At 47.7% G+C, this 14,582-nt stretch overlaps 1 long non-coding RNA gene across 2 annotated transcripts; it reads left to right on the forward strand.

Annotated features, from left to right (window-relative positions):
* The first annotated feature begins 2,226 nt into the window (after positions 1–2,226).
* LOC111270181 (uncharacterized) lies at positions 2,227–10,141 on the forward strand. Of its 2 annotated transcripts, XR_015314882.1 has the most exons (3): positions 2,227–2,855; positions 3,431–3,587; positions 8,957–10,141. It is a non-coding gene; the product is annotated as an uncharacterized LOC111270181 (long non-coding RNA). The 2 variants fall into 2 exon arrangements; XR_002686192.2 differs by having other exon boundaries at positions 2,227–3,587.
* Positions 10,142–14,582: the final 4,441 nt, after the last annotated feature.

A 14,582-nucleotide genomic window follows, 5' to 3' on the forward strand; every position in this document is an offset into this window, starting at 1 on the left:
GGACTCGTACTACCGCATCGGTAATGTCCGAGTGAGAGCATCTGACTGCGCCAATAGACCAAAACCTACGATCTGAAGTTTGATCCGCGTGTCTTGCAATTCTTCTATCAATTAGATAGAAATTCCGTGCATTCGTATAGCTGAATTAACGCACTGGTGAATAAGTATTGGCGTTAGATCAAGAATTGAAATGGTAGCTTGCGTTAGACTTACAAGCTTACTGGAACTGCGAGAAATTCTGATGGGAAATAGTGTTTGAGGAATCGTTAAATGACACCAGTCAAATCCTGAGACATACAGGCCAAAGGCTCATACACATTTCACATATGTCGATAAATTAGTTAATTGCTAAGTGCAATACTAGACGTCGTGTAATGTTGCGCTCACCTTGAACCTAGACTATTATATATGGAGCAGTATTAAGGGCCAGTTTGGGGGCAGAATCATAGGTTACACATCCATATGTTAGACCGCACACTCTATGAACCCAACTAGGGAGCAGTGGACACTTAATGACTTAACACAATATTTTTTGTATATTCCTAAAAATAATATTTAATTGAAGCCGAACAAAGGGCATCACATTCAATCTAGTTGGCTCTCACGAAAATCGGATAGAATAAAAAGATCTTTAAGATACTTGACGTTGTGCATTACCGGGTTACGAACCCAATCCAGTTTAGGAGATATTTAATTGTCGCAACGCTTCTTGCGAGCCTCCAGTAGGGCTTTTCAGCGGAATTCATCAGTAATACTTTGTCGAATGGACGTTTTAACGAGCTAGTGATATTTGAATGTCATCACAAGATCGAATGTGAATACTTTCATCGTGTTTACTTGGCCCCTAAATAAGGGCAGATGCTAGCATGCCTTCCTGTCGCGTTAAAAAGTTATGAGTCCAATTGGCTCATATAATTTGCCATTTCCCTGGATAGTGATGGACGCAGCTAGTGGCTAGTGCTCGAAGAACTATAATTTGCTACTGCCAGCCCCCTGGCCGTCAGTTAGAAATGCGAGCTTCAAACGGACAATACGCTCCAATTATTTTTATACGAAGCAACAATAATAATTACATCAAAGGATAGAACCAGATTTATATAAAAATCTATACGACTTTTGCCTTTAATCCGTCCATAATTAGCTAACCCAGGTTGGCTACCCGTTGATTTTACGAATTTGTAGCATATTGATCAAATGTAGAAGTCTACGCATAAATGGATTCTTTTTGAATAGCTTTCCTTGCAGCACTAGTCATTAATCTACTCTCATTTTCTTCAATCTAAAACTACACAGAGACGACGATGAATGATATGTTATGGATTTAGTTAGGTTTAAAGTTCCTAAGCCCAAACGATTACTAAAGCCAATATAATTTAGCTTTAATACCATGAAGCACGGCAATTTTAACGGTATTGCGAACATTATCATTTCCCTAGTATAGCAAGTTTATCTAGTATAGTCTAGTCTAGTCTGTATCGTTGCTAGCTGAGGATGCTGAAGGAAACGTCCAATGAACAGCAGGTAGAATTGGTGGCTATTGTCAGTCTGTACATGATAGTGATCGCGATCTCAATTGCTAAGATGAGAAATTTGATTCAACGTCTAAATGCAACCTGAGCAGATGACCTTACAGCATAATTTTGCTGACCGAAATCCAGTACAAACATCACTTAAAACGAACTAGGGACCCAAAACGCTCGCTGCATGCCACCGGCAAATACTTAAGCCTTTTCAGAAATGGAGTTTCAAGACCATACAACACTAGACTATAATTGGCCATTTTTACAATGCTTGACAAAGGCTTCGATATTGTCTACGAATGCATGCGGATATTGAGACCGTATCGTCTCACGCTATCGTTTTCTGTTCCTCCCCCCAGCTGATCAATCGTCTACTATTTGCCGACAAAAGCAACGGCATCAGCGCCGCTGACGGCGACGTCGACAACGACAACGGCAACAACAATAGTGCAAACGTCTGTCTGTTTGTCTGGCTTTACAGGTCCGTACGCATGCGTATGTGCTTGTGTCTGTGTGAATATGAGTAGCCTATAACAGTTGTGCAAGAGGGCTGTAACGGCGGCATTGGAGCTGTCGGCGACGACTCCAATGGCGCTAGTCGCAGCCGTCGTCACTGCGGCCAGCGCCGCCGCTGCCTCCGCTGCGACCTCCTTCTCCTCCTCCTTTTTTGAGATGGCCATGTTGGTGTTGGCGGCGGGGGCGGCTACATCCTCATTCATTATTCAACTGGAGTAATGAACTATCGCTGCTGCTGCTGTAGCAGCAGCAACGGCAGTTGGCAGACGATGCAGTTAGCGCTGCCGATGCTAAAGTGGAATAGATGGATAGATAGCTGTTAACTCGGCGTTCGCCCGCACCGCACGTAGTCAGCCAGCCATAGGTCAGCAGGATAGAAATGTTGTAATCGTAGTCTGGGGATAGTGCTGGTGTTCGCGACAGTGTCAATGTATATTCGTCTCATCACGGCTCATGTGTAGCGCTGGCTGGCTGGCTGGCTGGCTGGCTGGCATGCAAACATCGCCATTATCGTCGCCATCATAAGGATGCTGCTCCAGCTGTTGCAGGCGATGCTGACGATGATAATTGTAGTTCTAGTAATAGTTCTTGAGCTGCTGCGGGCGTAGTAGTAGTAGTAGTTGTTTAAAGTGAAGAAGAAAAAAAAACTAAAAAGAAGATGAAAAGAGATGAATTTTGCCTGCCTGCTTGCTTGCTTGTCCACCACCTCAGCCATTGCGAAACAACGGCAAAGATCTCAACCGCAGCGATGCCGGCGGCCGAACAGATCCTTGCCACGCAGTGAAATAGCGCCAATGACAACAACAATAATAATAATAAGTGAGTGGCGTTCCGGCCTCTAACACCATCACGGATAACTATAGTTTCCTATAGGTAGTAGTCGCTGTTAGCCGGCAAATGACGACTACGATGATGAGAAGATCCTGCTGCAGCATCGACATTCGTGTACAGACATGGACAGGCGGCGGGAAGAGAGCTTCGATGGGAACGCGCGACACGCCGGCCGTCGCGAACGCCGCCGCCGGGCCGTCAAACGTGCTCGCGGTCCTGGGCAGGCGGACGAATCAGTAGATGGCCGGTCGACCGGACAGACCGACGAACAATGAAACAGTGCCACTGCACCGGTCGCGCCGCCGGCGACTCCTCGCGGCACGAGAGCTCATAACGTAACTCGTAACGATGATGACGATGCTGATGCTGCCGCTGGTCAGCGAAAGCTTGGCCAGTCAGTGCTAACTTGAAAGGCAGAACGCGGCCGTTCTACTGGACAGTTGTCGCTGGTGCTGCCGTTGTTGTTGCTGAGGGGCAGCAACAGCAACTCAAAGCAACGATCCTTCCTCTCCATATTTCTGTATGCTCTCTTTTGCTTGCCAATATGTTGCTGCCGCTTGCAGGCGATGACGACGACGATGATGATGACGGCGTGATCGAAGGAGTCGGCCAGTCGTCGGTCGAATGACAGGCAGCGCCGAGTGGTGGTCCTAAAAGTGCTATCATTACAAGTAGCAGCAGCACTTATACGGAAAGTATGAACAACTCTCACCCCCTTGGGTATGAAAACTTCTTACTTCTTACCTATATAAGAATTTTCTGGTTTTCAATGACAAATAATGTTACTACATTTTAGCACTATCCTCAGTTATAATTATAGGTTCTCGAAAGTGCCGCAATGCTTCTATGTCACCAGTATTCGTCTAGCCGCTTGTGCAGCTTATTTGAAACTTGATTGGATCTAATTGGATTAAGTTCATTTACACGAATTCGTAAAGTTTTGAGACGGTAAAATGGTAGGTTGATTCCACGACAATTAGATGATAATATTGTTAATTCCTATGATGAACTTGGACAGACGGGTGTTTTGCTACAACATGTAGCTAAGGAACAAATGCTGCATTTATAACTTCCCCTATGAAAAGAGGTAACTTGGCTAAAACGTTTCTCACATTGGATTTCTTATTTCTAGTGGCGCAGTCGATGATATGAAAAAGAAAGACCTTTGGGCCAGTTTCGAGAATGTACCTAAAGCATATTTATTTATTTGTGCGGATTAAGTTACGCATTGCAATAGCAGGAAACAGTGGCTGGACGCTACTTGTGATGCCAATGGTAACAAATAGAATTATCCATGTACTACCGCTGTCGGACCATTGCGTGGCCATTTTTGTCGTTATTGTATGTGGCCGCTTAATGAGTTAATATTCATTTTACACTTCCCAAGTGAGGTTTACATACGAAGACAATTTGTAAATGCGCCCGTTTGTGTTGCCACGGTAACGGCGATGATGTCAAGAAAACGCTGGAAGCTATTGTATATTGTAGTGCTACTAATAATCATATTGAATTCGATGGACATTAACCATATTTTAATCGTATATGATAGTTCGCGCAGCTGCTAGAGCTGTTCACCGGTTGAAGAGCCGTTTGGCTGACATTGTGTGTGCGTCCGGACGTGGCAGCAGTAGTATTTGTGCATGTAGGAACTTGAAACCATCAGAATAACCGCAATAACATATGTATGGCCATATACACTATGGTAATTTGTAACCATTGTGCAGGCAGCAAAAGCACAGCTGGTACCGGTTGGTGACAACGACGGCTCTCCAGCGGCAGCATCAACTTGCCGCAGCCATTGCGATTTGTGCCGCCCTTATTTGACATATTCCTTCGACGCCAGAGTAGCCAAAGCAACCATAACGAAAAGACGCTAAACGACAGTAGCGCAAAAGCAAATCTCGTGGTTCGTTGTTGCCGCCGTTCGGACATTCGCCCAAAGGCAGCGGCCAACGCTGCTACGATCTCCGTCAGCTGCAACAGCAACGTCAACCACAGAAACGGCAGCAAACGTGGCCACCTTAAAAACCACGCAAGCGTCGATGGCTCTTCTGAACAGCGCACGCTGCTCCGACGACCGTGGAATACATCGTCATTATAGCAGAGAGCAGACCCATAAGAGCACAGGCACAGCACTCAAAGAGAAGGGGGACGATGCAAGGGGAGGGATAGGGCGATACGGAGGACGCGGAGGAGGCGGGAGCAGAGATAGAGGACCGCTGCTGCTGTTACTCAAGAACGCATAGATCTGTCCACTGGCTGGGGCCAGTAGCATGTTGCTGTTGCCTCTCCATTGTTTATTGCCTATTGCGTTCATCGCTATCCTCCACAGCGGACACTGTCGGGACCGCTTAAGCAAAGTGAAGGGTGTTCCGAAACGGCGCCGCAGGTAGCGGCGCCAGCGCATGCTGCTACTGTTGAACATTACCAGACTGCTATAGCTACACAGCTCCAATCGTTCACTCGACAGTCGCCCGGTGGCTGGCGTCGTAGTGGCGGTAATGGCGGTGGCAACGGCGACGGCTGCCAACTGCCAATGTGGCAATGATGGTCGTCGCAGCCAGCGACCGACCAAGTTAGCGCTCAATTACCTGCCGGCCTGCCTGCTTGCTTGCTTACTTAAGCAATAGCAACAGCCGCAACCATGGCGGCGGCGCTGCTGGCGATGCCGGCGGTGTCTAGAGCTGAGCCAAGCAGTTTCAGTCGGAGTCCTCGCTGCTGCCGCTGCCGCTGCCGCTGCCGCTGCCGCCGCCGCCGCCGCCGCCGTCGCCGCCGCCGCCGCCGCCGTCGCGGCCGCTACCGCTGCCGCCGGGAGGGGTCATGCACCTCCAAAAATGAGCACTATCGCAAACAATCACAAAATACGCAAACGTTCATAGAACAGTCGAAAGATGGACACCCCGAAACGGCAAAGACGACAACGACGATGCCACGCGACAGCCACCCCACCGCACACAGAGAAAAGCGACAAATGAACGAATAAACCTAGTAACCACTGATGCTTTGAACATCACTACCACTAGTGGTAGTAATACTGCAGCAGCAGCAGCAGCAGCACCACCACCAGTAGTAATAACGACAGTGGCGACAACGAACGCAAGCTTAGCCCTTCATATTAGCTGAAGCCACTCGAGCTGCGCCGGCTGCCTGGCTGTCATGCAAGATGCCTGGTGACTGGTTTCAAACAAAGCTCTGTCAGTGATAGACAAGACTTATACATAGACATACAAACACACAAACACGCATAGCCCAAGAGTGAAAGTTGCTGGCTTCATGACAAATAAATAGATGGATTCACATAAATAAAGTAAGAGACTAACGAATGGAGAAACACTGGAATGGCAGTAGTAGCAGTGACAACGCACGTCTCGAATACTACGCTAGCAACTAGCACGCAGACAAATGGATCGACGCGGTAAGAAAAATACGGATGGTCGCAGCAAAACACGCTACCGAACACCCAAAGAAATCGAGGGCTTTCTTGACCAAAGCAGCACTAGCTATTACATTATAGGTTATAGCAACGCATGCTTCCGGCAGACAATGCATGTACAGAGAAAGCGCGCAATGAGATTTGGGCAGTTGAGGCATTCAAGAAAAAAGGAAACAGATGCTGATGTGAACGATGATGCTGATTGAAGCGCTGAGCGAAACAGACAACGGAGTAAACTATCATAATCAGGGGCTGCTGTTTCTGCAAATGCTGAATGAACCCCAATGCGAAGCTCGAAACGGTTCATAAGCACATCACCGACCACCGGCCAGAATCGAACGAATCTTTTTCATAATTTGAGTACAACGAAGGTAATTGGCGACTGGTTGGGTAGGCGAACTTTTGCTACCGACGAATGCCCAGAGGCATCTCGACTCACTAACACAACGACCATCTATCTATAAATTATATTTATCTCCCGCATTGTGACTTCCTTTCGTATTTAGGGCGTCGCTTAAAAATGACCGCATTACATTTATGTTCGAGACACAAGTGAATATTAAGTAAAATTGCGCTAAATTTAAATCATTGATATTTAAATGGCACTTTTAGGAAAAGCCTCATACTAGAAATAAGTAAATAAAAAGAAACGCTGCCAACATTAGAACTACTGAAGCCTTTGAAGGCCGCTCTAATTCCTAATACGACTGTATCGTTCGGCGAGATTTAGAAACAACTAAACTAGAACTAGACTCAATATAATAACAGATATCTCAAAACGGCCGAAAAGGGCGGAAATGAGGGCGCATATATATCCACCAGGCATCTATCTATGTAATGACAAGGATATAATAGAATCACTGGCGACTAGCGACCTTCGTCTTTTAGTTCTTGCCGCTTAGAAGACAATAGCCGGCAACCCGCTTGTTTCGGGCTGTGCCCAATTTGTACCGTCAAGCTTTTCGAATATTGTAAATATGCGCCAACGGCAGATACCCACGTCCTAAAACGAGCAGCGGCAAACTCTTAGAAAATCAGGCGCTCGATCTTACCTTTAAAGGACAAGCAAGGTTGAAAAGAAACTGTCGCTCCACAGGGGCGATTTAACTTATATATATATTGTTACTCAAACATATCTGATAAAAATGTTTTGTGCAACTTGCGCTATCACTCGAACAAATCAAACATACTAATTGAACCTTCACTGATATGATACTATATGTCTTATGTAAACCACCTTGGCTGTCACAATTTTCGGCCGCGCTGAACCATGCTATACTTAAGGCAGACACAAAAGAACACTACAAAAAAAAAGCAAAAAATAAGAAACATAATGGATTTAATGAGTGGAGGTGCATGAAACTGCCCATTGGCTAATAGTATGTAACAGCGGCTCAGCCATCAACTATTTTTCACCCATCATGAGAATTGTTGAATAGGCCCTTAGTCCACAAAGGCGGCATAGTAATACGGTACAAACTATATGTGATGATCTTTTTGCATAAAGTTGTACACTGAAAAATATTTTCGTGTATGTAAATTTTGTTCTAATAAATAAAATAGATTTTCCTAAAGTAATTGTCGCATGGCATTCATCCAGGATAATCGAACGCTTTTTACCGAACACCGCGAACGACAAGAATCTGAACCAGAAGAAAATAGCGAAGACGATTCTACACGTTAAGCTCCAGCGGTGAAGTTTTATAGCTTAAAAATTTACCCCTTTTCGACAAAGATTCACCCATCGGCGTCACGTCCATCGAAGCAATAATGTGGGCCAGCTGGGTCTTAATTTTTGCAACAATTCTCTTTCTATGACGCTGTCGTATTGCAAATACTTTTTGCTCGTTTAAAATCCAAAAGTATAACAGAATCCTTCTGCCTCTTAGGACTATTCATTAGAATTTTTCCAAATTGCGCAAGAATTTAACTTTCCATTGGTCTGCCGTTAATGGAACAGGTAAATAAGGCACCGAGGAAACGTTCAGCACAGACGTCATCTTGTAGTCAAACTTTAATTAGACCGGTAACTATAGGAATTCCTAATATCCTTAAAGATATACGCATAGTACTGATTAACGCCGATGTCTCGGGCGTTCGTGGGGCGAACAAATGCTATACCGTTAATTTTCGCATCACTCCATACCGGAGATGCAAATGAAACCGATAAAATGACATCTTGGTACGATACCAATCTGCACCGTCACCCTGGATAGCATTTCAAGTACGGCCATTATTAGTGTCTGTGTGTGATTCTGTTATTTCTATATATAATGCATAGACAGTGATTAGTGTATGACAAACGAAACAATAAAGATTATTTTAAAGTCGACGACGTTTACACGTTGCTTGAACCTAGCGATAGTCTATTATGCAACGGACGGACTGAGCAATGATTTTAAAATGACGAACCCCACTAGAAAAATTAGCCATCGTTTGCTCTCGTTAATTCCCGCTTTGTTTTGTAGCGGGCAGACATACAATTAGCAACCGTGTGACTCGACATCTATTTGTATGTTTGCATGTGTTACAAATGTTCTCAATGCTGGCCACAGCGCCAAACTCCGCTTCGATAAACCCTTTGGCTCTCAGCCGCCCGCTGGCCGTGTCATCTATTGCTATATAGATATAAAGGAATATCGTTGAATTATTACAGCTCTGTACTTCTGCAATGACTGCTTGCATTGTGCCTCTACTGACCGTTGCTACCGCGCGTCAACGACTGAGTCTGCGACAACGACGAGACGACACCGGACGGGCTGCATGTGGGTACGGGACAAGATGCCGCCGCGACCCAAGCCCAACATCAAATGAACAAGCAACACCCGCTAGCAAACAACAAATGCGTTGGTCGCGCTGCTGACGAGTATAGCACTTATGCCACAGCGCTGTGTCCGTCGTAATAATAGATGATGATATATTATTGTTAGTTAGTTATTACTGGCCAAATGCTACCTACATACATCGCAGTACCAGCAGCAATAGGAGTAGGAACGTAATGCTCGGACACGATGATGATATTCTATTCGTGTGGACGTAAAGTACAACGGCGGCGATGTCCGTCTCGGCTATGCTGCTTTGCGCTTGTCGCAACAGCCCCAACAGTAAAGCATCAGGCATATCGGAGCGCTTCTGGTTCTTTAATTTTGGCTTTGGTTTGGGTTAAAAGACGCGACCAGCCGTTGAACAGTTAACAGTGTCTAAGAGAAAGGGAGGACCTAGTCATGAGCCACTGAGCGACAACACATCGCCATTCCGAGGCTGCTGCTGCTGCTGTCGACGGCTAATGACTCCTCTAGCTGCCGCCATTTATACAACAATTATCTAATATTAATTTCATTCGTCCTCGTCGCCTAGACGCCCATTTAGTCCGACATTATCTCAATAACATCACCACTAGCATCGTCGTCGCCGCCGCCGCCATCATCATCATCGTCAGAAGGAACATACTGTTACTGAACGGAATACAGAACCGTACAGAGAAAAGCCATATTTAATAGTCTAAGATGAATGCTGAAGTGATATTGATACCGTACATTGGACGTGTACATGCGCAGAAAATGCGACGCAAACACATCTAAACCTACATTCAATTTATAATCAGCTATGCGATCTCGTTCATTTGACAGAAGCAAAAAAAAATAATAATATTAGAAAATTAACAAAAAATGCTTTCGTCCTAAACAGGCTCTGCACGTGTCTCAATTTGTTAAGTAAATCGATACCAAAATGGTCAATATGAAGCGAGCGACATAATGATAAATCAAATTACGTTGAATTATTTACCCAATCGTAAGTGCTGAACAAATAAAGGGACAGCTCATATATTCGTAACTTTAAATTTGTCTTTTTCTGTGTTTCACTTTTGAATTTTCGTCACTATCATGACACGCATGTGTTGTGTGTGTGTGTGTGTGTGTGTGTGCGTGCGTGCGTGCGTGCGTGCGTGCGTGTGTGTGTGTGTGCGTGCGTGCGTGCGTATGTGATATTTCACGGTGTTGGGAGGCCGAACGAATCCGTGTTCAGGGCTCGGATCAGCCAGCCAGCCAGCCAGCCAGCGAACAAACGAACGACCAAGCAAGGGAGCAACGAAGAAAGATCATCGCCAAGAAGAAGGGAGGTCATTATTGTTCGGATACATGCTGGCACAGGTTCCGAGCGCAGGCCATCGGCGTAATACACCTAACGCCACCTATTGGCGATGGATACCATATATAACACGGCAACATAACAGCGTCCGGGAGGGGGGCGGGGTAGGTGAGAAGAGCTTTATGTATATATATAGAGTGTATTGAGTACACAGATACACGTATTAGTCGTCCATGGCTATTTCCATAACAGTTTTGATCTGTAGAAAAGCCTCAGGAATAAACAATGTAGGATGGTCTTAGATAGCGACGTGAACTGATTTATTTATCATGCTTATTTTTTTTTTTACTAACTATGTATTACAATCGCAGAACATTCGCTGCCTGCGCGTTAAACAACGTTCGATTGAAGCGAGCGCACAAATGTCATCAGCTGCATTTCTCCCTTACACGAATTTGCCCCTATCCCAGATCATTTACGGTCTCTCTGTCATTATAATACTTATACTAATCTTAGCAAGCATAATTTCTTCGTTCGGTGTAGCGCTAACCTAGCAATCTACGAAGCGATCAGCGTACCTTCCTGGATCGTTAGATTTCGTCCAGTTCGGTCAGGGTACGTTGCGTTACCGTTGTTGGAGTTTGGTTTTAATGATGACTAGCCAATATCCCTATGGCACTATGTGCGGCGTCTTGACGATCAACATTCACATTCACCGCGACCGCTACAATTAGCAGCTTTCCTCACTAGCCGACAGCGCCCCTGTCACCTCACCTGCTGCTGCTGCGGCTGCTGCTGCTGCTGTTGTTTAAACTGATCACTGCATAAAATCTTCACGAACCGATGGCGCTGATTGGAACTTCGAATGAATACGACGCAACTTCCAGATGTCGCTGGCAGGTTGCAGTAACAGTAATAATCGTGCTGGTGGTGATGATAGTAATAATACAGCCAGAAGGACATACGCACCGGCACAGAGCTCTGGGGGGCATCTATGTGCGTCGCTGTCCGCCCATTTAAGTGTTTCGTGCGTTCTTTTGGCTTGATTCGCCTGTTCCTTCAGGACGCAATGTCGCAGCTTTTCAAACTGACATGATGCCGGCACAGCCGCTCAACGAACTCCGATAGAGCGCGGACGCTGATGCTGCTACTGTTACTGCTTTAACACTTCCAGTACTGCCGCTGCTAGCATATTCGTTAGTAATGCTGGTGATGATGTCGTTACACGCGACCACTCGAGCTGCTACTCACAGACTCGCAGGCGCGGGGCAGGACAACACAGACACGGTCGCCACGCTGTACGCGAAGGCAACAGACTGCCACTATGATGCTGACGTTACTACCGCTATCATTATTATGACTATTGTTTTACTATTATTATTTGCGCCGTCACCCCCGCCACCATCGCCACGGACGTCGTTCCCAGACGTCGCAACTAATTTATGCCCGTCAGCCTCACCAGCTGCGGCAACATCACCCGGTTGTTGCACTGCTATTAACACCGACGCCGCTACTACAACTATTACAAAAACAATGGCGACAGTAGGTAAACACTGAACGGCGTGAGGTAGAGACGACGCCAATCAAACCCCATCGACGACCGGCGCGATTCTTTTGAGCCACTGCTGTTATCGTTGTTGAGACGAACGATGCGGCTCGCGTTCGTTGCTGCCGCTGCTGCCACCGCCGGCGTCGTCGTCTTCGAGAGAATACACTCTTCTAACGAGCGGCAACGCAGACTACAACAGGCGGCAGCGTCACACTTCACGAGAGACGTGTCGCATTCGTTCCAGATAGACGGGCGATCTAGCTCGTGCTTCGGCCAGAAATTTACTCCTACTCATTAGCTAAATGCTGATAGTGTGACTGCACCGATGAACACTGACAGATCCTGGCACAATTCCGTGCTCGATACAATTTCAATAAGCAACTTTTCAGCGTAAAAAAGTGACGTGAAGCCACCGTTCGTCGAACGGTCCTGTGCTCGTTACCTGCAGAAATGCGGCCAGTGTCCTACGGAACGATAGCGAGTACAAACCAGTGGTAGATCAGGCAACGGACGGACACTGCTTTACATTGTTGTACAGTCGCACTCCGTCACTCGTTTACAAATGCAAATGCTTGCTTTCAGTAAAACAAACCGGTCCTGCTGCCGGTGCGGAGCGCTGTTTTGTTATTCCATGCGATCGCAGCGGGACTAGGCGATTCAATACGTACACTTTTCAATAATAATCATAGAAGACATACACTCCAGCTCCGCATAAGGTGGAACGATTGCGAGATGATGATATTCCAGCCGCGACGGCGATGGCTACACAGGGACGACGCCTGCTTCTGTCGATGCTGTCGTTCGTAGGTACCGACGTCGAAACAGTCACTGGTACTCCTTTTTTCGGACAACACTCGCAGGACACACCACAACCCCACTTGCACTTCACGGGGAGACAGATCACAATAGGCACCAACCACTCAGCACGGGCACTCGGAGTCGTCGTTTCTCGTTACTATCGTCGTTTTCGTGGCAGAAGTAGTTCTTCGTCTGTGCTTATAACCGTCGCACTCTCAATCGGTCGCCGCTCTCTGAATACTTTTGTGTTAGCTGTTGTAGTGCAGTTGGTTGTTGCTGCCGCAATCTCTCCTGTTGGCTCGCTGTTGCTGTTGTTATTGTTGTTGCTGCTGCTGCTGCTGCTGCTGTTATTATTATTGTTGTTGTTGCTGTTGTTGTTGTTGTTGTTGTTGTTGTTGCTGTCGTACTTTGTTGTTGCTGTCGCTTCTGCGATTGCTACACGCCGTCTTTTTCCTGCTTGTGTTGTTGTTCTTGTTGTTGTCGTTGTTGTTGTCGTTCCCGGAACGTTGTCGATCTCCGTTCAAGTTCAACTCCGACGTTCTGAAAGGGGCTCTCATCAGTTAACCGCTCTCATCGACAAGATGGCAGCCGCGTGCACCAACACCAGCCGCTGCTTCATCAGTGGCGACTCGCAATAGCGACTAGCCAATAACAAGCAACCAGCCAGCTAAACGAACAAAGCGACGAGCGGCAGACCGACCGGGCTACGACGGGAGACGGCGGCGGCGGCGGCGGCGGCGGCGGCGGCGGCGGCGGCGGCGGCGGAGCAAAGCCGTGCTACTGATAGAAGTAGTTGTAGTAGTAAAGTAGTAAGCAGTCAGTCAGTCAGTCAGTGTGGCAGGTTCAGGCAGGCTAACAGCCGGAGCCAGTCAATAGCAGACAACCAACAAACACAATCAGTCGGCATGAGCTGGCTGCTGGGTAGTCGGCAGCACGGTCGCCGCTGCTCGTGCTGCCACCGAGAGCCGGAGCCACGACGACGACGACGACGACGACGACGACGACGACGACGACGACGACGACGACGACGACGACGACGACAATGAGTGCCGAACAGCACCGGGCTACGCCAGACACCAACAACTTCTCGAACAACGGTGGACCGCTCTGCCAGCACGAGCAGCTAACAGCAGCCCGGACTGCCGAACGCCGCTGCTGTCGGCTACGGCCACCACAGTAGCGGCTGTTGGAGCGAACACAGTCGCTCTTTCGGAGCGAGTGAGCTAGCGACTCACTGAGTGAGTGAGTGAGTGAACGAGCGAGCGAGCGCTTCGGCTGCTGCTGATGTTGCCGCTGTCGCTGCTCTCCTCCTTCCGTAATTGCTCGCCGCTGGCTGCTGTTGCTGCTGCTGCTGCTTCAGTGGCTGTCGGGGGAAGCTGCGGCCTAACCCGAGTGCCTTCTCTGCGCCTGCTGCTGCTGCTGCTTTCGCGGCGGTGCCGGGCGAGTGCCAGTCGGTGCTAGTGTCGACGGCGGCGGCGGCGGCGACGACGACGACGACGACGACCACGGCGGCTCCGGCGACAGCCTCAGGAGCACCGGAGCGCGGTCGACGTCGGCGGCGGCGGTGGTGGTGACGGTGGGATGCGATGCGACCTGCAGACGGCTGCTGCGATAGCGGAAGATTGTGCCGACTCGAGACGAAACCCCGTTGACACCAGAGCCGCGAACAACACGAAGAGCGACCGACACGCGACACGATCAACGGAACAAAGGACACTGATGACGAGTGCGTTGACAATTTACGCTGCCGGTCAAAATTGTCATCAACGAGGTCTTGGATTTGTTGGTGTTTCTCTTTGCGTCTCCTTCTGGTACATTGGCGACAGCAGTGATTACTGGACAAGTC

Source organism: Varroa jacobsoni, unplaced genomic scaffold, assembly GCF_002532875.2.
Source record: "Varroa jacobsoni isolate VJ856 unplaced genomic scaffold, vjacob_1.0 scaffold_1451, whole genome shotgun sequence".
In the NCBI taxonomy this organism is placed as follows: domain Eukaryota; kingdom Metazoa; phylum Arthropoda; class Arachnida; order Mesostigmata; family Varroidae; genus Varroa; species Varroa jacobsoni.